Here is a 26,206-nt window from a genome sequence, read left to right as displayed (position 1 = left end):
CTTCCGAAAAATATAAAAATAACAAAATTTACCTTATTTAATTAATTAAGTGACATAATAAGTTAAACTGGCCTGAAATGAATAAAACGAATAACTGTCTATAAAAGTCATAAGCCAAGTGAAAATAATCAAGCAAAGTGTGGGATAAAGTGAGCAATGAATTTAAAGAATTTAATTACTTAAATTAAGTTTAAAAAATTAAAGAAAGCTAATGCCGTCTAAGCATCAGAAATGTAAAACAAGAATAACAACAAAGCAAAATAAAAAAAAAATAAATAAAAAAATTTAGTGCCGTTTAAGCACTTATTCCCGGAAGTATAAACAAGAATAGTAACAAAGCAAAAAAAAAAAAACAGAAACTAACAAAAAATTATCGTGCTAAAGATAAATCACAACATAAAATTTGCATAAATTAGCAAGAGAAAGATATACATGTGTATTATATTAATATGATTGTATTAAGTAAATAAAAGGTTAAGAAGAAATTTTTTTTTGTGGAATACAAAAAATACAAATTATAAAAATATTTGCAAAACAACTCAGAAATTTAAAAAAAATGCATAAAATAAATATATTGAAAAATAGTGCTAGTTGCTCAAAAGTTTCCATTTCAATAAAAATGTAAATAAATTAAATTAATAATTAAAATAAATGCATAAATTGATCAATACTGAAGCCAAAAGGTGTAGTGCTTAACTAAAACATTGTGAACCAGAAAAAATTATTAAACACAATTTAATTGAAAACAAACACAAACTTCCCTGTCCATAACCACAAGATAAATCAATAATAGGCAGGTGTTCGCATATTTTAAGGAAAAACAGTGCTCAAAACATCCTTTCGTGTTCCAGAATTGCAAAAAAATTTATGTTAAATATATCATCGATGCATGAAATTTTCCGACATTCCAAAAGAGTCAAAGAATTTCGCAGCAAAGTAAATGTGTTATGCGAAGACTTTGATGTGAAGTGCCAATAGCTGCCACAATTTGTGCCACCTTGAAGCACTGGCAAAATTATCTCGCCAGCGTGTAAGAACACACGACTGCGGGTGCGAGCTGACGCTGTAAGTGCAAAAGTGGCATGTCACGCTAAGCAGTGGCAATTATAGCTGTCAACTCGAGTAAAGAGCCAATAAAATGGAAGCTATGCTATAATAATTCAACAGCGTCAGCACACAGGCAAGAGTGGGAAGACAAAAACGAAAATAAAATTGTGCAAAAAGAAAGTCTTCAAAGTGGGCATTGAAAAAAGGAAACAAAAATATTTAAAATAAAATTAATAATAAGCAGATAGAGGGTCAGCTAAGCAAATTTAATTGAAAAATCATGTAAAATATAAGCTATTGTGAAACAGGTGCCAATTGCTTGGAAGAAAACAAAAAAAGGAAAAAAAATACTTAAAAAAAAATAAAATTGTGTGGCGTCAAATGTGTATAAAATAATAGCAATAAAAAATAAGAAAATTGTGCTTAATAGTGATGAAAATTACATAAAAAATATTTCTGTGTAATAAGTAAACAAAACCAGTTTTGAAGAAAATAATGTTAAGCACAATTTGAAAGCACCGAAAGTGAATTGAATTTGCATAAAATATCAACTTTGAAGCTAATTCGTGTTTTATGCAGTAAATGGAATACAAAAGTGGTTATTGATAAACTATATTAAAAACCCCATAAGCTATAATAAACTTAATAAAAGATATATTGGGGCGCACTGGCAACTCTGATAGCATATAAAACCAACAACTACTATAAAGGTAAGCCTCGCATACAATTTTAACCCACAAACATTTGCCATTTGTATTAAACCACTTAGAAGCGTGTGTTTTATTTTACCAACGAAATGACAAACTTCATTCTCCAAAGTGACACTTAGCGAAGCGCAAAAATATAATGTATTCCAGAGTAGTTGTTATAAAGCATTAACATTAGACAAATGGTAGAGGAACTATGGGCCATGGCATGTCACCCCATACAATAATGAAAATGCGAGTGTGTATGTGTGCCGGTTTACATTGTAAGCAAACGCAAATGCCAAGAGCAGCCGGAACGCCGCCAGGGCAATGCTTGTCGTCTTGACGAAAGTGTAAATTTTCACACGCGACAAAAGGCAATTTGCTGATGTTAATGAGAAAGTTAATTTACGAAATGCTTGAGAGGAGTCTGTGGTGAATGAGGTGCCCTTCCGGCTCGGCTGCCTGCGCCTTTGAGTGGGGTCCAATGCTGCCTGTTGGCGACGTTAAAGTTATTGCTGAGGCTTTGTTTGTAATGTTAAGTGCCTACGTGTGTCGGTCGCTCGCCGCTCAGCACCTAGCATGGCTCGCTCACAAACGACATGCACACACTGCGGCATGCCTCTCGAGTACTCAAAGCCCCTGTGCTAATTGCTGGTGCCGCCTGGAAACACGGAAATATAGCGTGGCGGTAAATGCAGTTTTTTTTCTCTGTTGTGGCAAAATTTTCGACGCACAGGAAATTATTACAAAAAAAAGTAATTAAAGCAAGCCCCTGTGTTGCCACCTCCTTTCAGTACCCACAGTTCTTGCACACATTTGTTGAGGCATATATTAGGAAGTATTTACAATTTAAATGAGAATTGGAAACTAGAAGAAATGTTAAACTACACCTTTTAAGGCATAAAAATGTAATATAATGTTATTTGTGGTATGTTTTGTGGATTTCTGGATTTCGTTCCTTTATTTTTCTTCTTCTTTACTGGTGTAGACACCACTTACGCGATTAGAGCCGAGTTAACAACAGCGGGTCAGGTCCTTCTCCACTTGCTCCTTCCAACGAAGTGGAGGTCTCCCTCTTCCTCTGCTTCCCCCGGCGGGTACTGCATCGAATACTTTCAGAGCTGGCGTATTTTCGTCCATTCAGACAACACGACCTAGCCAGCGTAGCCGCTGTCTTTAATTCGCTAAACTATGTCAATGACGTCGTATATCTCATACAGCTCATAGTTCCATCGAATGCGATATTCGCCGTGGCCAACGCGCAAAGGACTATACATTTTTCGCAGAATTTTTCTCTCGAAAACTCGCAACGTCGACTCATCAGTTGTTGTCATCGTCCAGCCCTCTGCACCATATACCAGGACGGGAATTAAGAGTGACTTATAGAGTTTTGTTTTTGTTCGTCTAGAGAGGACCTTGCTTCACAATTGCCTACTCAGTCCGAAAAAGCACCTGTTGGCAAGAGTTATCCTGCGTTGGATTTCCAGGCTGACATTGTTGGTGGTGTTTACACTGAAATTATCTCCGACTTCACAGTTATGACTGTCAACAGTGACGTGGGAGCCAAGTCGCGAATGCAACGGCTGTTTGTTTTATGACAGAAGATATTACGTCTTGCTCTCGTTCACTGCCAGTTGAAGCCGATGGTATCAATATTATCAGCAGCAGGTTGAAGAAGACGCACGATAGGGAGTCGCCTTGTCTGAAGCCTCGTTTGGTATCGAACGGCCCAGAGAGGTCCTTCCCGATCTTCACGGAGCTTTTTGTGTTGCTCAACGACAGTTTACACAGCCGTATTAGTTTTCCGGGGATGCCAAATTCAGATATCGCGGCATAAAGGCAGCTCCTTTTCGTGCTGTCGAAAGCAGCTTTTAAATCGACGAAGAGGTGGTGTGTGTCGATTCTCCTTTCACGGGTATTTAGAACGATAGAACCTTATATGCGATGTTGAGGAGGCTATTATCCCACGATAGTTGGCGCAGATTGTGGGGTCTCCTTTTTTATGGATTGGGCATAGCACACTTAAATTCCAATCGTTGGGCGTGCTTTCGTCCGGACATATTTTACAAAGAAGTTGATGCACGCTCCCTATCAGTTTTTCGCCGCGGTGTTTGAATAGATCGGCCGGCAATCCATCGGCCCCCAACGCCGCTTTGTTGTTCTTCAGGTGGGTAATTGCTATTCGAACTTCTTTACGGACAGGCAATGGAACATCTGCTCAATCGTCATCGATTCGGAAATTGGGTTTACTAGCTCCTGGCTTTGTACTTTCACTGCCATTCAGAAGGCTGGAGAAATGTTCCCTCCATAATTTTAGTACGCTCTAGGTCACTAGTCGTTTTGCGCATGATTTTTGCATTTTTGTACCCCTAAGCTTATTTCATTGGGTTTTGATTTTCCTTACCATGCTTCTGTACAATGTATGGATTTAAAATGTTGATCATGTTTGCGGATGTTAGCCGTACACCATTCTTGACAATCTCGTCCACTATTTCATTACCCTCGATGTCTCAATACACCTTCTTTCCCAGTTGAAAAATGGGGCCGTGAGGGTCTGTATGCAAATTCTTCTACAGCCAGTAGTCGTGCTGCCGATTTTGCTGCGCAGTTTTCAGCAAAGAGGTCTATAGGGGGCAGGTTTAGAACCAATTCAAGAGCTGCCATTGGAGGTGTTCTTAAAACTGCCGTTAGGCACAGCGGAGCGAGCGTCTGAACCCTTTCCATTGGCTTCCGGTGAGAGAGTGTTGTATCCTAAATTGTCACGCAATTAAGAAGCATGTATTATTCTGACTCCATTGTCATATTGTACCATCATTTTTAAAGCCTACAGGGGTTTATTACTTACATACTTCCATTTTTTCATGTTGTCTTCTGCTAGCTACTAACCTCCGCTTAGCTTAGACTGATACAACGCTACCAGTTCCTGTCTCACTCCGCCATTTTTTCCTTCTAGAACTCCTTTGTTATTGGATAGGACCAAACTCCCCTTATGGTTTAGTTGCCACAATTGAGCTGGGTCAACTGTCGGCATATGTTCCGCTGTACCTCTTAGTCCACCTGCCTAAGATCTAATAAGAGATATTATAATGTAAAAAAAACACTTTCTCACTCGTGTGTACATATGTCTCGGAACGTTGTGTCGTAATAGATCTGTCTCCCATTCGAAATAGTTCAGCAATTAGTGGACCCAAAACTACGGCTGTGTAAAAGCTATAATACCTTCACAGATGGAGTTTTCGTAGCACAAAAGGGTATAGATAATCCTTATTTTGATTTTGATTGGTCAGTGGCATGACCTTGGCAGCTATATGGTATGTTGATGACGATGATATGAACCATATGTTTGGCTATTGATTTGGTGAATATACCTTAAGAAATAAAATAGTTTTCCATACAAGCACTTGAGTTGGATTGGTCAGTTTATATGTCAGCAATATGCTATAGTTTTCCGATATCGGCGGTTCCGACAAATAAGCAGTTACTTGGTGAGAAAGGAACGAAGAAAATGCTAAATCTCTTAAAAACTTAGATACTGGTTTCCGTATATGTATCCGAACAGAGAGACTGAAATGGCTAAAATAGACTTAACTCGCCATGCTGACCACTTATAAATATATGTATTCGAGTATACATACTTTATAGCGCCTCTAAAATTCCCTCTCGGAAGTTACAAACATCGTGGCAACTTTCCTAAAACCTGTTTAGGGCAAAAATATAAAATATAGATATATGAGACTACTTCAAATTGTTGTTCGACTGAATGAAAAAGCAAAAAGGAAAAGCGTTTCCACAACAATCTGGTATACTTAATTGGAACGGGCACGGATTTACAAAAAACCAAAACCAAAATTGTCAACTCGTATCATTTTCTCGAATTCGTCTGTCACTAGTACAGCAACTAGGCTGAACTACAATATTTTCCAGCATTTAAGTACATTAATGCCACTACAAAATATAATCAATTGCGGTTAGGTATACAAATTGTGTTGGGCATACATTGCGTAACTCTAAACCAACACAACAATGTCAATCACACTGCTTTTAGCGTCCCATGTGTGTGGGCGGTGATTTTCTATGAGTCGGAAGTCAAGAGCACCAAAGTTCGAAATAAGTTGAATATGAAAAAAGCAAGTTGTGAACTCAAACAAAAACATAATCAAGGAGTAGGGCGCAGCTAAGTTCGGTCACAGTCGGATATAGAAAAAGATGTGTGAAATAGTTCCAATAAAATTTTCGAAACAGTGTATGTCTCGTATGAATTTCCGGAATTAAAACTATATTCATTCATTGGGGAATATAAGTACCGACATCACTCAAACTTGACTTGGTTGATAATAAGTGAATCAACATCTCGAGTTAGATCGGATTCGAAACAAATGCCTTTGTTGATGATTGAGCTGCCATTTCTAAATTGTTGGAAATGGTAAATGCTTTATTTTAACATGGATGTAAACGTGGGGCCAGAGCAAGTTCTTATGAGATATGCAATTCAACCTAAAACTTGGCTGTATTCAGTCATTTATCTGGTTTTGAACTAGCGGAAGTAAAAGATTGTTTTCGATCTCTAAAAACTTGCTAACACAATCGTTGTAGTGGAGGTTGGCGAGGTTAATACTCGATTTCATTCGATTTTCCTCTATAGAATAAGAGGATGATGATGACAAAGTTTGATACGAAAGGCTCATTATTTATGAGAATTAAATTAACTGACAATTTCCTAAACCTTTTCTGCTTTTCAATAGCACCGTTCTAAGCTCAACCTTGTTAACAATGTTGAACATATCTTAAATCGGGAGTTTGCGGTACTGGTAAACTGACAGTCAGATGCTCGACAATTAATCCTTCAACCTCAGTATTTATGTTTACCTATAGTATATATAATAAATCTATTTCTATTCCGCTTGATGTTCGCTGTTAGAAAGAACAGTTAAGTTACAAAACTATTATACCCTAAGTAGCATTTTGCGTATGTATAAAAACAACAAAAAATAAACTTTCACCTAAAGCCTTTGGCAGCCGGCGCCAGCAACACTCGATTAAAGCTTAAAGCCCAGTAAAAATCAACACATTGACAACACAAACAACAAAAGCAAAACAAAATATTCAAAAGAGCGAAGGAAATGAGCAAACAAATAAAACAAAACTAAAACAAAACACAAAATTTGTTTAATAACACAAAAGTGAAGAATATGTATGAATATGCATGTACATTAGCAGCATAATGTAATGAATGAAGGTACGAGTATGAGCGAGCGCATGAACGCAGCGTGTTTTTCACCAGCTGGCTATTTACATGCCAACCCAGTGGCGGTCTTATCTGCACACTCAAAGTGGAACAGCCAAACCGCTCGAGTGTAAGTTGGGATGGCATGAAATAGAGAACTGTGAAAAAGATAAAGAAGCATCCTGTGTGTGACCACACACACGCGCACATACGCACACTCATGTGTCTGTATATATGTAATTTGTGTGCACAGTGTTGTGCGTGTGTGTGTGCGCTTGTGTTGGGGAATTTGCTTGCTAGTGTTGCAAATGAGTGCGCATGTTGAGTGTGATGAGGTTTTTGTGTTAATTAAAAGTGTGTATTGTTGCTGATTTTATTCCTTTGGCCAAAAACATGCATGCATGCATGTCGTTTGTACCAGTTCATTCGCTCACACGCACACACATGCATACAAAATAGATTACCTGCAAACGTCTCTATATGTGTATATGTATTTGTGTTTGGCAAATATTTGCGCAAAAATATAAAATCAGCTAGTGTCTTACTAGCTTCCTCATCGCCCTCTGACGGCCAGCAGCAAGTGTGCGGCTAATTACGGTGAATTTATGCCGTCCGTTAGCAATCGTATTTGCTTCTAATACCGTATGTTTGTCTTATGCCTATATTTCACACATCACTGCGTATACATATTTAGTATAATAGCAGAGAATATGGCTGGGGAGTTAAGGAAGAGCAACTGCGGCTGCTTGTTATGTTTGCGCATTAATAAATTCGTTTATCTAATTAATGTCAGAGGTGGAAAAGCGCCGCTGGCAGCGAATGGCCTTTCATGTCTAATAAATGTCATTAATATGTTATTGTATTAAATTCCATTTAGAATCAATAAAGGATTTTGGCGCTGGTAAAGTCAAAGGCTTTTGGTTACAAGGAAAAGGCCGCCTCGTCGCTTTCTTTATATTGCTTTAGAACATATTTACTTAAAGAAGACAACAAGACTATTTAGATAGAAGCAAGTTTTCGCTAGAAATATAATATTATCTTTACTTGTAAATTCTTCGTTACAAATACTTTCCATGAATAACTGGTAAACAGGATAAAGACAATATCGTTTTAAAATGAATTTCTGAATAAAATAAATACTTGTGAGAGTGAATGTCACTCTTCTTTTTTGAAAATCTGCACATTTGAAAGATATTTGTTGTTCATTAAATAAATTTTAATTTTAAATTTAATTAAATTTTTACATAATAATGTCAAAGGAAATTTAAAATAGAGTACATGCTTTGTTCAAGATACACGGAAAGAATAAATCAATTGAAAATAGTAAAAAGTAAAAAAGTCATAGTTCGTTGAAATCCATTATAAACGGAAAATAAAACATAAAAAGGAAACAACTAATGAAGTACGAAGTTCGGGTTTATTCGAACATTTCATACTATTGCAGCGTACCGGGATCAAAACCAGGGAAATACTATCAAGTGCAAAGTTTTGTAAGTTATATGAGATCTACGGCAAGTTTTGAGCCGATTTTTGCCAATTTATGCGGTATAAAGTCAACTGGAAGTTCGAAGATCTTTCTATTACGTACCATTTATGAAGCAGAAAAAATTATTAATCCAAGCCATTTTTGACTGGCAGGCATACTATTGTTGGAAACAGCTTCCCTCCGAATTTCTATGATGTATCTTCCAATCTTTGGGTAAAGTTTTATCCCTATGCATTCATTTGTTATCGATCTGTATCCTGGAAAGTATATATTTACATCTACAAATTTGTTCGAAATTGGCCTAGTAGATCCCGAGATATGGGATTTCCCCAAAATGTGAGCGATGTCACATCTCTATTCCAAACTATTTCTGTCATATCGTATGTAAAATGTAATGTTACCGGCGTATTTAAATATAAAATTATCGCATTTTTAGAAGTTTTTAACATTCATCTACGGGTGCTCTGGAGTAAGGAAGAGGAAGATTATCCTTTCTTAAAAATTTAAGGACTATACATGGCTTAACTCAAAATTACAAGTGCCATAGAAAAAAGTTATACGGCAAAGTAATGAAAAGATCTAGTTACAACGGGTGTATTAACATCTTTTTCAAACAACCTCAAAATTTATGTTGAAAATCAAAAATTCAAGTACTTGAGTTCTTATTTTATTTATTTATTATTTCATTTTAGTATTCAAACTTTTTCTGTTCTTATCAAAATATATTACATAATGCTACTGATTAGACCAAGACATGCGTGTTCGGGCAAAATTTAGGCGTATTACTTTTCGCAACTTGATTAGTGGTGGAATATTTGTACTTTCTAACATTTTACATAACAAACTTTCATAATCACTCTTTGAGTTGTTAATTTTTTTCAACCAAAAACCAGTTTTTTTTTTAATTTTTGCGTAGGAGTCGAGAAGCTTTAATGAGTGTACACCTCCGGTCTGCTTCGCTAATGACACAATTATTGTCGCCCCCGACACTTACATAAATGATAAATTTCGTTACGATAATTTAATAACAATTCTATATATTTTGATTATCTAACTGTAGCGATGCATGTAAAATTCATAAGTTATATGCAATAATGGTCAATTGTTCATTGAAAACACTTACAAATTTTTTACGAAATGCCTTTTAATTAAACACTGAAATTCTAATTTTAATAAATTCAATATAGTGCCACATGCCGTATGAGTAACATGTTCGCCAATTATTTTCATATTCTTTCCATATAATGCATGAATCGCTTAAAAAAGTCAATTAAATATTTAAAAAAATATTTTAATGAAATTTTTATTGGGTAATTGAACTGCGAACCTATAATAAACTAACATGTACGAAAAAATTGTCCAAAATGATGGCTTTACATTGCAAATTCAATCTGATTCAGTTACAAAGCTGACAGTAATCACAAAAATATAAATAACTGCAGATTTTGGCAATAAATTTTTTTACATTGGTGTTGTACGAGTGGCATGCAGCTAATCCTAAATTGAATTGACAATATTTTTTATATATGTACAGTACACCCTAGATAACAGTAACTGATATATAAAACTGAACTCACGAAAAAATTCAAAATGAAATGAAATGTTGAAGAAAACTTCTGAAGATTAAAGTGTTTAATGTTAAATGATTTGTCAGAGTTAGACAAAATAAAAGTTTTTGTTCATTTTGAAGTAAATTATACAATGTACATACAATCAAAATTTATATATTTCTTTGTTGATGTGTCTAAAAATACTGCTGGCTAAACCTCGATGAAAATTTATAAATTCATATTTATACTTTTGGCTTTGATAAATTGCCTTTATGCTCTTATTTTCCCTTTCTATATTATATTTTCCACTTTTTTGGTTACTCTAACCCCGCTCTGAGCAGATATGATTTGCTTGAACTCCATTTAATTAGAGAACTACTTTTTTAAACCAAGTTAAAAACGTTTCTTCTAGTTTTGTATCCGTAAATTTTAAGTATTATCATATTTTCTTTTTATTTAGAACCATATATTACTGGCGCTTACAGCTTCTGACTTGCCTCTTGGTTTTTGAATCTCCAGTTCCTTACATAAATAGTGGATATTGTTTTTTGTGGAAATTGGCTGCTCTTAGATCGTTATTTCTGGAACCACTTATATGAAGTTGTTTTCATTACTGGCCGCTCACTAGAATACCGAATTACGCATTTATCCCTTTACAACTTTAAAGGAAAGTGTTTAGCACATTTTCTATTTCCTTTTGATTCTGGTTCCGGTTCCCTTTTTACAAATTTATTGCTATTATCGAAAGAGTACTGTATGTGTGCTGCCAAAACTAATTTTACTACAATTAAATTTTATTGTTGAATGGATATCACATATTTTATCAATAACAAAATAAAAATATTGAAAATTTTTAAAAAGTTGTTACAGAATATAAATATATGTTGATTTTTATATGAAATCTGTGTTGTAATTTAATACCCAGCAAAATATTTCATTACAGTAAAGAGTGCAAATGAAGCTTAGTAAAGTCGTGATATATATATTATTTTTCGAAATCATTCTATGTAGTATAAAACACAGTCGCAAAATTATAATTACTGTTCGACTTCCAGGCTATAACCATGTAAGCGGTGTATACGCCAATAGGGAAGAGGAAGTTCTTCACTAGTGTAAATAGTCAAATCGATATTGCTCAAGTCGAAATGACATTCCCAAAACTTATTTTCCATTTTATTGCAATATTTGTTTTTGAAATAGATTTTCATTCTATTCTGGATAGATTCAATAATTAGTTTGCCGTATTTTAGAATATCATATGTATCAAAGCTCTTGCCATATCTATTAGAATTCAATTAAGTATGCACCAAATGTTAATTTAAGAAAATGTCAAATATTTCATTTCGTAAATACAACAATACTTCAAAATATTTTCATCCAATCTTAAATTAGCATATTTTCGTGCAATACAGTAAAAATATATACATATATGCACGACTGAAAGAAATTGGCTTTCTAAGAATGAAATATGTATATAACGTGTGATTGACCTATTTAAATGATACAAAAAGAGATTTGAATACTTTTACTTCATGTTTTAATTTTATAAATATAATTTTATAGATATGTATGTATTTTTAAAATTAAAACATGAGGAACCGTCGTATATCAATGAGCCGTTTTAAAGACATGAATGATCTACGACAGAATTACAGAGGACCATTTCATACCAAGAAAGTTAAGCTTCACTAAATTGAAATTGAAATGGTTAAACCATTTTTTTCTTTCCAACTTTCAACTAAAAATTGTGATAGGAAAAAGTATCCCAATATATATATTTATATATACTGTGATCAAATTAAAAGGTGAATTTTTAGTTTATACTTCGTGAGTTTCTCGAATCGATCAATTTTTTTTCTGTAAGTTGGTAGTACTGTTATTCATTAGTATTTGAGATACGCGTCGCTTTGTAAGGCTCTAAAAGTGAATTCTTCGATTTTTACTATTTCTGAATTTATTCAGCAAAGAATTGCGATAATGCATTCATACTGCGTTGGTTATTCGGGATCATTTCGCCACATTTTCAACTATTTTATATCGTGCCGCAACCACCGCATTCGCCTGATTTGGTCCCGTATGACTTCTGGCTGTTCAGCAAACTCAAAAGACCACTCTGAAGACACCGTTTTGACTCAATTGAGAATATAAAAGCTGAATCGAAGAAGGCTCTGATGGCCATCACCGCGGAGAATTTTCCCAATTGCTATGATGACTGGAAAATTCGTTGGCATAAGTGTATTGCAGCGGGAGGCGATTATGGTTAAATTATTATAGAAAAAATATCTTGCCCGAACTTCGATAATATATAGTATCTCACAGATTAACCGACAATTTTGGCAAAAAGTCACTCATACGCACTGGGGTCCACATATTCATTTTGTGGGGGCTTGCATAGTTATGAACCGATTCTAACAACATATAAACTCGAGATATGACATCTCAAAGGCACTATTTGTGTTAAACTTTATCCGAATATATTCATTGGTGTTTGATTTGTATACTGGAAAGTGAAAAATCAGATGGAATTTAAAGTTGTATAAAGTTGGGAAGTATGCATAGGTGTAGTCCGATTGCGTCCATTTACAACGTAAGATAGGATAGCAAGGATAGTTTTATATACCGGATTTCGTGGAAATTGCCATAAATATGTTTTCTCAACCAAATGTGGGCGGAAGCAGGTCCATCGACTCATTTTTGGCACATCATGTTTTTCTATAGGACTCATTGATTTGCTGGAAATAGAAATAAAGGATTCTTGACCCCTAAAAATCAGCCACGCCCTTCTTCTTCCCTTTCTTGTATTCAGAGCGCCCTTAAATTATTTTTCATTTAGTGTTTATTATTTTATCTTTCATTTCCGCAGGGTTCTAATCTACTATGAATTTATTTCTTTTGCTTATATTTTCAAAGGCTTCTGCAATATTCTGTACGTCGAGTAGAAAACTATGTAAATATAAAGTAAAAAATACGGAGCAGTAATTATGGAACAATTAAGTAGATATGCAGTGGACTACATTCCGTGTACTTCTGGCGAGTTCGCCGAAGCAGACTTTTCACTCTTGAAAACAGAAAAAAGTCACATGGCGTAAAATCTGGCGAATACGGCAGCTGAAAAATAACTCTCGCCTCGTATTTGGTCACAATCATGCTAGAGTGTGTCGGCGCATTCAGATCTTTTTGTTCGAGTCTAACATTCTTGCATTCACTTACTTAACACTTAAGACTTTAATAATGAAGTCCATTCATAAGAGATATTGAGATCATCTGCTATATCTTCGAAGCGAACAACATGATTTTTAAGCACTGTTTCTTTAACTTTTTCGATGCTATCGTCACTAACAGACTTGGATGAACGACTCGCATAAGGCAAGTTTTAGATGACTTTACAACCTTTAGTCAATGTGTTATGCTCCTCACATACTAGAGTTCGTGGTAAAGTTGACTACCCAAAGCAATTGTACAAAGTTTTCAATGACTCTATAGCTATAAATTAATATCTACACGAACATAAAAAAGACTCAAAAAGTCCTGTTTACTTTGGAACGCTTTTTGTATACTTGTTCGGTTTAAATTTGATCTTGAGTCTATGTGGTTATCTTGGGTCCTTAGCGATATCAGATGGAGTGACATTACGAAGTTCATGAGAAGTAGTCATCCTTAAGGATGCCTAACTCTCGCTAGTATATTCGCACTAATTATACCCTGAACAGGGTATATTAATTTTGTCACGAAGTTTGTAACGCCCAGAAGGAAGCGTCGGAGACCCTATAAAGTATATATCAAAATGATCAGTATGTTGAGCTGGGTCGTTTTAGCCATGTTCGTCTGTCTGTCTGTCCGTCTTTCTGTATATATACGAACTAGTCCCTCAGTTTTTAAGATATCGTTTTGAAATTTTGCAAACGTAATTTTCTCTTCAAGAAGCTGCTCATTTGTTGGAACTGCCGTTATCGGACCACTATAACATATAGCTGCCATACAAACTGAACGATCGGAATCAAGTTCTTGTATGGAAAACTTTCACATTTGACAAGATATATTCACGAAACTTGATATATGTTATTTTCTAAGGCAACAATGTAATCTCCAAAAAAATTGTTCAGAACGAATTACTATAGCATATAGCTTTCATACAAACAGAACACATAGTTACTAAGAGAAATGCACCTGTGAAGGGTATTTAGCTTCGGTGCAACCGAAGTTAACGTTTTTTCTTGTTAAGTCCTTAAGTTTAAACGTCATCCATATAAATGTTTAAGGTGCTGTTAAAGTACTTTACGCCAACCATTTTCTTTTATATTTACTCTGAACCTTCTCTCTTCTAATTCAAAAGTGGGTTTACCTAGTCAGTGTTTGGCAAACTTTATCTATCAAAAATGATTTATAAATGCCCTGCAGTGACTAGTCACACTTTGATTTAGAATTTGCTGAGTTAACCAGAAATAAGCAGAAAAGCATTTTACTTATAAGCTTTTTCTGAAAAGTTGGTTTAGAAAGAGAGCAAGAATTATTGTCCTGAGACATGAATTGAACATATATACAAGTATTTATGGAACTAGTAGTTTAAAAGCAATCCAAATCTGTCAATCGAATAAATATGTTACCTATTGATTGTACAGTTTTTGTAGCAAACTAAAATCGGTTAACTAGTTGAACTTCTGGCTTATATTTTATAGATGTTTAATTCTTACTGCATTGTTAAGATAGAATGATATGTCATCAAAAATTAAATATTAAAACTAAATAAAAAAAATGTGAGTCGAAAAATGTTCCTTATACTTCTACCTTAAAACCTGTTTCTGATCACCGTCCATTACTTCTTTAACATGCATTATAGTACACACAGTTTATTCATACTAAGGCTCACATAATATTTATTTATTTGGCTTGATTTGCAATTTCGAATTTCGTTCGATGAAGAAAATAATATTTATGGTACTTAAATTTCCATGCGTTCTACGCCTACGGCCACCACACGCCGTCGCTCCACCATCATTGTCAGTTGGTATCTACTCTGATTTTTTCCCGCACTCTCGCTTACTATATCTTCGTTTCCATTTCACTTATTGTAGCTTTAGATTTATTACTCGGCGTTGCGTTGTGGCCTTGGCATGTTTTTCATTTATTTCGTTTGATTTCATTTCGTTTCGTTTTCAGCAACGAATTTTCCTGCGGCGATTTGTCTGCTGTTTTTATTGCGGCCGCCCTACGGCTCGGCATACACACTGCTTTTGCAAATAACCCGTCAGTCAGCGCAGCTAAGACCGCCTCAGTGATAATCGAATGTCTTAAATCTAGCAAGCCAGCGAGTGGCTACACCAGCCCGCTGTCCTTTCGCATTGTCCTCGTCGAATTTCTAATAACATGCGTGAGCTTACTGCTGCGTTGCTTGTCAATTTCTGTGCGTACTGGTTTATAAGAGACTGAAATTGGATAGCCATATATTTTCGACAAATAAATGTGGAATGTGTTCTTCTTGCATATACATTGCGAGCGCCTGCTGTCTGCCTCTTTGTCTGCGCAAAACTCATAAAAGCCAATGTGTGTTGGGTATGTGTGTCGTTGTGACCCACCGCTGGCGGCAATTTCAGACATTTTAAAGAATTTTTATGTTCTTTGCGTTGGTGGCGCTGCTGTGCGCTCCACTTAATTTGTCGAATGCCGATGCCGAAGTTGCAAAACAATTTCGTTTAATTTCTGCTCGGCAAGCAAAGTATTATTTATGCTTTGACAATTATTGGCAGTTATCTATATGTGTGTGGGTGAGGTGGGCGCTCAATTATTTGCAAATTAGTCACGTATGATTTTTAAGGGCACTTGTACCCAGGCAGCAGACATAAGGTTATGTAAGGTGAGCTCGCTTGGATTTTCATAAAATTTTGCGTGTGTCAATGATGTGTTTGTGTTGCGTGAAGTTTTGCCAACTATCAACATGTTTTTAATTATTTCTTCACGTTCTGTTGACAATCCGCTCACACACGCTTACCGCGCCGGGTTCTCCATGCAACACACTCACGTGCTGCAAGATGGCTCATGGCCTTTACGCTGCTTCATGCACAAGTAAGGGGTATTACTATAAATTGTGCATCGCTTTGTATGTCATTTAATGTATACCGTTATAAAATGACTTGCTGTTATTGCAAATACAATTTCATATTTATTTCTTACGCACACATTCACTTATGTGTACCCTCATGTATAGACACATACATTTCCTCTGTTTTAAGTTGCTTCATTTCCCGCACCTCAACTCCCTTGCGATAATATGCCGACAATTCCGAAAACTTCCAAATGACAATCAGAAGTTTTAAGTCGAAAATATTTCATTAATTACGCGCTTGTGTTCGCGGCATCGTCCCAAATGTGCAGACTCCCCTCATAACGCATGCCATGCGCTGCGCTCATATACACATATGAGTAGATGATATTTACCTAAAGTTTCCTTCAAAAAATGTTATAATTCGCAAAAGTAAAGTTTAATGTGGCACTTGGCACCAGTACAGTACAGTGTTCAAATTTTTGCGAAATTCATGAAAAAATATTTTATATAATAAAGCCAAGAATTGAATTTTTTGAGAGTAACGTTGTTATTACTCTTCCATGTGGTATTATTACTATTATTATTTTTTTTTTTGATAAGAGAGCAGAACGAAGATAAGGAGCTGATGAGAGATGGCGAGTTGAAGACAGCTAATGACATACTTTTTAAAGCGTATAGCAAGATGAGGGTATCACGATATTAACCCTTTTTCACATTTGAACTCTTCGGCGAAAATTTGTTGATAAGAGATTGATTCAACCAAAACACTTAAGATAATACTTCGAATTAAAGAATATGATATGATAAATAACTTACCGCATATTCTAATGACAGGATTTTCTTTCAAAAATATTCTTCTTTCCAACCACAGTGTGATGCAAAAACTTCTCATGGCAACTTTTCACCATAGAGTACAACTTTCAAAGCTGATTTCCCTGCTGTGAAAGGCGCGAAAAACCTGCCACTGCTTACTTATGATCGTTAGCTCATTTTCTTTACGTACTATAATAACGACTTGTGGATGGATGCATGCTTTAAAATTCTTGAGGAAGATAAGCCTGAAGAATTTTGGTACCAACCGGTTGAGGTTTTGGCTACGTGGTACAACAGTATGTACAACGTAGACATACACCTACCTTGTGACAAAAAAGTTCCATTGGAAATGTAAATAAAACGCAAAATATTTAATTATTCATCAATATTTATTTGGTCGGCTTCAAAGGAATCCCCACCAGATGTAATACACTCCTCCTAATACTCCTTCCGCGAATTTTGTTTCATCTATTCGATCGACTGAGAATTAATAAATCTATATGTACAGATGTATATAGCGTGCTCCTGTAACACTTCAAATAGCAGAGATAGATACAGGATGGCACTGACTCATTCCATCAATTAAGCTATAGAAACACATTTGCCAAACTTGTTTTAGACGACGAGGATATAAATGGTTTCAATCTTTTAATAGAAGGCATGTCCTCAATCTCCTATAGATTTAAAATCGTATGTATCTCATATACCATCTGAGCTATTTCGACAGAGCTTTACAGACATCGCTCATTGAAGAAATCTGGCGACGATAGCCCTTATGTATTAAGTATTCTGATATTGTTTAAAAATCACTCTTCAGGTGAAAACTCAAAAATGTAATGAATAACAACAGAAACTAACTAAGAATGGTGTGAGTTCTGGAGGTGGATAAGTTTAAAAATACTGTTCACCTTTCGGATAAATTACATATTTGATAGATTACTTAACAAATTTAGAAAAACTTTAGCACAAAACATATACATTATGCTTTTTATTCTACTTTGTTGGCCTATACACCGCTTCCGGGGTTATAGTTGAGTTTACAACAGCCGAGGCTGTATTCTTCCTTTCGTTGGGGATGGTTTTTACGTGGCCCAAGCCCAACGCAAACCCCTGATTAGAGATCTTTCGCCTTCTCAATTTAGCTAGCTTTCAAATGGATGTTTTTGGGCTTCCCAGAGGATAACTGGTCAAAGGCAGAAAGTCGTGAGCTGCTCCAGCCATATGTAAAAGAATCGTTTATGACCATTCCCAAGTGAATGGCGCTCAGAGATAATTTGGAAATAGACAACAGTTAGCCACAATCGTGCATATTTTATACAGAAGATCTGTTTAAGTTCCATCAAGTTTATAAATACTTGAGATTATAATAAAAAAGTAAATAAAACATTGTCGAGTATGTGTCGGCGAACTGTGACAACTTTCATACAGAAATTTATAATAAGCTAAACTGTTTCTGTACTTTCGGTTGACTATATACTGTATCTGCATGCGATATAATTTAATCAAATATAATATAACAAGAATGTTGCATTTAGCGAAATATAACCTTAAGCCCACATATTGTGGTTATCTAGATCTTTTTCATAGTTTTTGGCATATACTATATCGGTCAATATGTGAACTTATGAAGTTTTGTCAACGGAATAATTTGTTTTTATATTGGGTACAAAACTATAAGAAACCTGTAGTAGATGTCAAAAGGCGAGGTAATCAAATGCATATTTTCATCTGTCATTTTGAACTGAAATATTTATCTCTTAAGACAAAGAGATAAGAAACTGCATACTAATGAATCTCGTAGAGCGATAAGGTAAATTTCCAACCAAAGATAGTCACAGTCGGTCTGAGTTTCGCCTAAAAATATAATATTTGTCTCGATGGCAATTTTTTATACCAGAGTATATTAAGTTTGTACAAAGAAAACGTCGGAGACCGTATAAAATGTATATATTGGTTAGTCGAAAAAGTCGTTTCGTATTTTGTCAATAAATATCGTTGCAGTCGTATATCTCCAGTGCTACCAATCACATTGTGTCATACCATATAGTGTTGGAAAGGTGAGATTTTAAGCTTCATTTAAACAAAAAAATTTAATTCGGGGAAGATGAAAAAAAGTTACAGCTGTTCAAAAATGAATGAGAATAATGAAGAAATTCGCTATATTTTGAAAATTTGAAATTTTTGTAAAAAAAAGAGAAAAGAACCACGCAAGTCACCAGTGAAATTTGTGAAATTTACGGAGACAATGCTGGATCAGTTCGTGCAGCACAACAAATCGCTCGCTTCTGTTCTGAAAATTTTTAAATTTCGATTTACATTGATGGAATAATGTCTCTAGGAGAAAAAATGGCAAAAAGAGGTCGACGAGAATGGTACATATTTGTTGATTTATTTATTATTATAAATATAAAAAAAAACAAGAAAAAACGTTAACTTCGGTTGCACCGAAGCTAAATACCCTTCACAGGTGCATTTCTGTTAGTAACTATGTGTTTAGTTTGTATGGAAGCTATATGCTATAGTAATCCGTTCTGAACAAGTTTTTTAGAGATTACATTGTTGCCTTGGCAAATAATCTATACTAAATTTGGTGAAGATACATTGTCAAATGTGAAAGTTGTCCATACAATAACTTGATTCCGATCGTTCAGTTTGTATGGCAGCTATATGCTATAGTTAACCGATCTGAACAATTTCTTCGGAGATTACATTGTTGCCTTAGAAAATAACATATACCAAATTTCGTGAATATATCTTGTCAAATGCGAAAGTTTTCCATACAAGCATTTGATTCCGATCGTTCAGTTTGTAAGGCAGCTATATGTTATAGTGGTCCGATATCGGCCATTCCGACAAATCAGCAGCTTCTTGAAGAGAAAATGACGTTTGCAAAATTTCAAAACGATATCTTAAAAACTGAGAGACTAGTTCGTATATATACAGACAGACGGACAGACAGACAGACGGACATGGCTAAATCGACTCAGCTCGACATACTGATCATTTATATACATATATACTTTATTGGGTCTCCGGCGATTCCTTCTGGGTGTTACAAACTTCGTGACAAACTTAATATACCCTGTTCAGGGTATAAAAATAATTTGAAGTTTGATTTGACATACGAAAAGACTTTTTCTACTACCATATATACGTGAACAGGATGACGAGTTGAGTTGATATCCGTCTGACTTTATATATGTACAGTTCGCGTCTCGGTTTGTGATATGGAGTTTTGTATACCTTCTTTCTCTTTTGGAACCTACTCATTTATCGATACCGCCGAAAAATTGCCATACAAACTGAACGATAAAAATAAGGTCCCTGTATAGAAAGCTTCTTTATTTGACAAGAGATCTCCACGAAATTTGGTACGGAATATTGAGCTAAAAACACGGTAGAACTTCTAAAGAAAGTATGGAGATCGTATATAGCTGTCATACAAACTGAACGATCGAACTCAAGTTTTGTATGAAAAACTTGTTTTTTTGACAAGATATCTTGAGGAAATTCGACATAAATTATTTCCTAAGAATGCGCTACAATATCTGAACAAATTTTATACAAACTGAACGAACAAAGTCAAGTTCTTGCAAGGGAACTTTTTTATTTCTTAAGGGTTTTCTAGCTTAGTGCAACCGAAGTTAACATTTTTTCTTGTTTTTTCAAGTATTTCGTTAGATGAAGCTAGCAATATAATAATTTGCAAGAGTATTTAATATCCGGTTCCGTCTAATTTTAAGCGTTGCTTACTTACAGTAGTTGAAACTAAATTTCTGTCTCACATTTGTTGCAATTAAGTGGCGTGCTTCTTGCGCATAGCTGGCTCTTTCACAACGCACGTACGAGCTAAGTGTGCTTGTGCTTGTGTATTTTTTGTGTTCGTGCAACTATATGCTGTTACCTCTGTTGTGTGTCTGTTGTAAGCCAACGTGGCGCAGCTGCTGTTGTAGTGGCGCACTGCATGCTCATTTGTTTAAATTTAAATGTTGATGGCGGCAGCAGCAATGCCGTCAAGTGGCGCTTATAAATCGCATTAAGTTTGAGTTGTTTAATTGAATTGAATTACCGCTGTGCCGGCATGTGTAAGTGCTATTTTTGCCCCAACACTGTACTGCTGAGTATTGCTGTGTGTGTAAGCGTTTGCCAGATTTTCCATGCGCGTTTGCGGTTAACCTGCTGTTGCCACTATGCGCTTTTCACCTTTTGACTTCCGACTGCCAGCTAAGTCTGCAGCAGCCAGATGTTGCTGACTTCTAACTATTGCTGCCAGTCTGCCTGCCTGCCAACATAGCGAAATTGCTGCCTACGTGCTACCCATTGCCGTTGCTTGAATTCGTGTTGCTGTTGTTTTTGTTGCCGCAACAACATTTGGCAATCCGACCGCAACGCGGCTAAAATCTAATTACGCGCTTTGAATTGTTGCCAGCACTGTTGTGCTTTGTCTATTCGCATACAACAACGCGCTTTGAGCATATACATATACGTGTGTGTGTGTGTGTGTGTATGTAGCATAGTATTTGCGTGAGTAAATCTACGTGCGTCGCTGCAGCTACGGTCAGCGACGTGCCACACTTGCACTTGACTTACTGCAAATTCCTGTCATATTTTGCCCGCTCGTTCAGCAGCATTTGGTTGTCGGCAGCGGGTTACGATCTGTTCGCGGCAGCTACTGGCTAGGGCATTTGTCCGTACTGAAACGCTGCTACGAGCTATAGATGCCTGCTTTTTTATGGCTAACAGTACATCATGGCAGGCTGCTGGAATACTTGCGTTGCACTTGGGCACGTATGCAGGCAGATATTAAGTTGGAGTGCATTAGTACACCGCCCTTGACAGGCGATCCTCAGGTGGGCGGTTGCGGAAGCGCAGACAAATGGCAGCCGTTACGAGCAAGCAAGAATTTATGACTCCGCTATGTGTATGTGTATGTGTGCGTGTCAAATATATTTGCATAGAAGCAAGATTTGCATATGTGCGAGTTTATATGCGCTATAGACTTACATAACTGTCAATGCCAGCCCTTGTGCGTGCGCCTGTGTGCATATGGAAGCCTGCACTTTCGGCATTGCTTACAAGCTGCTTATGGCGGGCACCGTGTGCAACAGCGCTCCACTTTACGACCGCAACGTGTTTGCACCACAAACGGACATTTATGAGTTTTTGAGCGTTTAAGCGATAATATTTACACACGTCAATATTACCAGCAACGCAAGGGTCGTGGAGTATAATTTCACGACTAAAACGACAAGTTTAGAGAGCTTTCAAGAAACTTATGCTAAACTTAAGAGAATATAAATATTTACATCAGAGACAATTAACTAGCTAAGGAAACAAATTATACAAATATTTAATAATAATTAAAATAATAAATGAAACTAAAACAATTAAGAAAGGCGTAAGTGTAGGTGTAAGCGAATATTTTCTTTTATCAAAGCTGAGGCATATTAGCGGAAAATAGCAACATACTTGTATACATATATAAACATGTATAACTCAAATGAAATATATGTATGTGACATAAACCAAACAGAGGACTCATTTTTATATATTGGCATATGAGGAAAGAGACAACCAAATACAATTTTTTTCCCCAAAGAAGCTACTAATTTGTCTGAAGCGCCGATATCAGACCAAGAAAACTTACCGATGAAACTCAAGCTCTTGTATGAAAACTCTGTTACTTGTGAAGGGTATTGTAGCATCGATGCAACCGAAGTTAATGTTTTGTCTTGTTTTAGCTTTCACTGAATCAAAGCGTGTTTAATTCTAAGTCAGCACTCCGATCTTTTGCGTTGATTTTCCGTATCAAAATTTTTCACTTATACTAATAGTAAGAGAAAACAATCGCAAATATAGCTCAGTTGCGATTGCATTTAAAATGATCAGACGTTGATGTTATTTTTAGTAGGCCAACATATATTTCTGTTTCCTGTTTTTTGTTTCATGTGACCTTTCTTCAACATTTTCACACTGAATGTTTCCTTCGTTTCGCAACTTTTAATAATTTCGCAATTCAGTCGTTAGTTGCCTCATTATATGGCAACATTACGTATGTAAATAATCCATTTCACCCTGCAAAAATATTCATACAAAACGAAATTATGCCAAGTGTAGCATTTTTATTTATTTTCATGGTTTTGATTATTGAATTGTTATTATCATCCTAACAAATTTATGTATTGATCGTAATCTAGTAATTTTAAAAATGGAAAAAGCCACAAAAATATTTAAATTTAAATCAAAAAGAATCGGTAATTTACTTCGAGTGTTTTTATTATGTGATCCTCATCTTATCAACTTGATCATGGTGCAAGTATTGTGCTTGATTAACCTTGAGACTTACTTCCGAAGAAGGAGTGAGTGTGTTAGACAGGTTTACAGAAAACAAAGCGTAGATAATTGTAAAAATGCATAAGGAAATTATATTATTAATTTAAATTTCATTGTTACGATGTATTCTTATGGAACTGCAATCTGCTAAGTATTTTGGCGTAATAGTGGGTTCTACGCTTAATATTGTCGATAAGCTTGCGGTATAAGTACAAGATGCGTTCCAAAGTAAACAGGACTTTAAGAAAAAAAACAGAAAAAATGGTTTTTTCGACAAAATCAATTTATTTTATTCAAAATAGTCTCCTTTTGCTTCAAGACAGCTTTTTGCAAGGTACAAAAGCTTGTCGAACGAGTGTTTCAGCTTGTTGGCAGGTATGGCCACCAGTATGCCGGTGAATGGCCTCTACGTCTGCATAACGCTTTCCATTCATGGGCAAATGCCTTTTTCCGAATAGGAAGAAGTCACACGGTGCCATATCAGGTGAATGCGGGGAGTGGTTAATGGTTAAAATGTGATTTTTGATCAAATACTCGGTCACAAGCGTATATCCAATGTTGTATTCTGAGCAATTTTTGGTCGTAAGTCCATTTGTGCGGAACAAACCGTGCACACACCTTTCGTAAGCCCAAATGTTCGATCCAAATACGATGAATCGATGTTTTGGAGATGCTCACTTCATTTCCATGAATTTCAATGCTAACTTCGACTGATTTTTGACGAATTCTCGCACATTTTCGATGGAATTTCCGGTGATCACGGATTTCGATTGGTCATTTATGTCCTAACGACCACTTTGAAAACTTTGAAACCACTCGTGCACTCTGTTATGTGATAGGCAATCATCGCCATAAACTTGCTTCATCAATTGAAACGTTTTGGTAAAAGTTTTACCAATTTTAAAACAAAATTTAATGTTGGCTCTTTGTTCGAAACTCATTTTCGCACCGATAACACAAACATACTGACACTTAAAATGCAATTCTTGAATTCACTGCCAATCAATGAAATGTCATGAAATTCTCACTGGACAATCGATAAAGATAGCAGATTCTAACGCATCAGTCGACATATAGATGGCTCCACCAGGGGGCGCTAGATTCAAAAAGTCCTGTTTACTTTGGAACGCACCTTGTATATTGAAGATGCTCTATTAAAATCTCTTCAAACAGATGGTTTAGATAAAATGAACTATCGCTGCTCATTATACGATAACGTCAGCAATTTGTCCGGCTAATATTCAAGAGTGCAGTCGAAAATCAAAATTATTAATCCAATAAGAGAATATGTTCCTTGTGCTACCCATTCATGGAATTTAGTAGTAACTTGTGCAGTTGAATCAGTAGCCGAAACAATTTACTTTTTCTACTTTGGAGCAACTTTAGAATTAGTTTACTATATCAACACTTCGTGAAGAGATCTTAGCGTTGCACGCAAGGTTAAATCTTTCTCAAACTTGTTGGCCTAGAATAAATAATGTACTGAAATTTATTATTCAGAATCGAGGTGAAAAACTAACTACAAGACCTAAAGCTATTGGATTGCAGCGCAAATTACAGCATCTGGAAACGTTAATGCTATTTTAGGTCATTTATTATAATAATAGAAAACATTTAAATCAGAATTTATAGAATTTTGTTGATCAAAAAGGGCGGTGTCTCAGACCGGGCTTTCGGCGGCAGAGAGCTTAATTCCGTCGGTTGCCGAACTGACATTAAGATGAAGATTTTTGTAGAAGGAAGTGGAGTTAGAATTACTTATGGTTTGATTTCAACCATTTTTAAATCAGATTACTCATATCCCACGCCGAGTACTTCAGGAAAGTTTTATTTCAATAGAAGTTATTTTAGATGAAGTCATTTTCACATTTTGTTAAGCGGACCTGATGAGGATAACTCCAATCAAATTTGGTGTAAATCGAAGAAGCAAGGTTAGCTTAAAACCCATTCTCCAAGAAATTTGCTGCATTATATATATCAAAATCTTCTCTTTAGTCCTATCCAACCAAAATAAGCTTGACTAACACTATGAACTGAAAAAGAAATCAGTTATACATATTTTATTTTAGTTTGGATTTAATATAGCCTTTGAATATCTGTTTGGAAGTACACATAATGTTTTACCTACTAGTAACTAGTTATATGATATCTAATGGATATTAAAGAAAGAACATCCACGTGATCCGCCAAATTTTTAGCAAAAATACTTACGCCAACTATTATAAAATACATATATTGTCTCTATTCTTTCACAAGGTCGCTTGCATATACCGATTGTGTATTCCATTGCGTATGTAGAGCAAGCTGACGCGATATCGATCTGCCCTTAGGCATTGCCGACTTAATTAATATTGAAGCAATGCTTTTTGCGCAAAACTGACAGCAGGAATATAAATTATTATGCTGCTGTAAAACGTTAGCGAAAATTTTAATAACATAAATTGCCCGGAAATATTTTCCTCTGGCAAGCTTTGTATTAAATACGCAATGCATTTTCTCAGTTCGCGATATTGCCAACTTTCTAGAAATAATTGCAATGCCAACGTCCGATATTAGGTATTTGGGTCAAAGGAAGAAGCCTGAAAATCGACTTTGAGTTAAATTGGCTGCTGTTTAATAATTCATGCAGGCGAGTGTTGCAACCGTTGGCCAACTGCATAAATATTTTCTTTCGATCAGCGAGCGCTTCCTCGCTGCAACACACAGTGAAAATTGCCGTGAAAGTTAGCTACTTCATTTTTTCTCCTTCATTTCGTACAACGAGTACAGCTTTTTGTAGCAATAACAATAAAAAAAAACATCATTGAATTTCCTTTCGATACTTTCAGTTTCTTTTAGCACTTTAATTTGATTCTGTGAAACATTTTTGTTTATGTTCTTCTTTTAGTGGCAACCCCACGAGCAATTTAACACTCTCTGAAAATCTTACATAGAGAATAGTTGCTTAGCTGTCTGCTCGACCATTTCATAAAATGCGAAATCTGATAATTGTCGCGACTTCAGAAGAAGTTGTTTCAACTTATT

General features: G+C 35.6%; 1 protein-coding gene across 2 annotated transcripts in view; it reads left to right on the top strand.

Moving 5' to 3' along the window:
- Window positions 1-1,499: 1,499 nt before the first annotated feature.
- LOC120768428 (putative neural-cadherin 2) overlaps window positions 1,500-26,206 on the top strand; it is a 572,777-nt gene continuing 548,070 nt past the window's right edge. For both annotated transcript variants that reach the window (XM_040095110.1, XM_040095108.1), the window contains exon 1: window positions 1,500-1,757. The gene's annotated coding sequence lies outside the window, so the exon portion shown is untranslated. The remainder of the gene's footprint in view (window positions 1,758-26,206) is intronic.

The sequence above is a fragment of the Bactrocera tryoni genome, chromosome 2, assembly GCF_016617805.1.
Source record: "Bactrocera tryoni isolate S06 chromosome 2, CSIRO_BtryS06_freeze2, whole genome shotgun sequence".
NCBI classification, from domain to species: Eukaryota; Metazoa; Arthropoda; class Insecta; order Diptera; family Tephritidae; genus Bactrocera; species Bactrocera tryoni.
The sequence above is the reverse complement of the archived record's forward strand: the minus strand, read 5'-3'. Positions and strand labels throughout refer to the sequence as shown.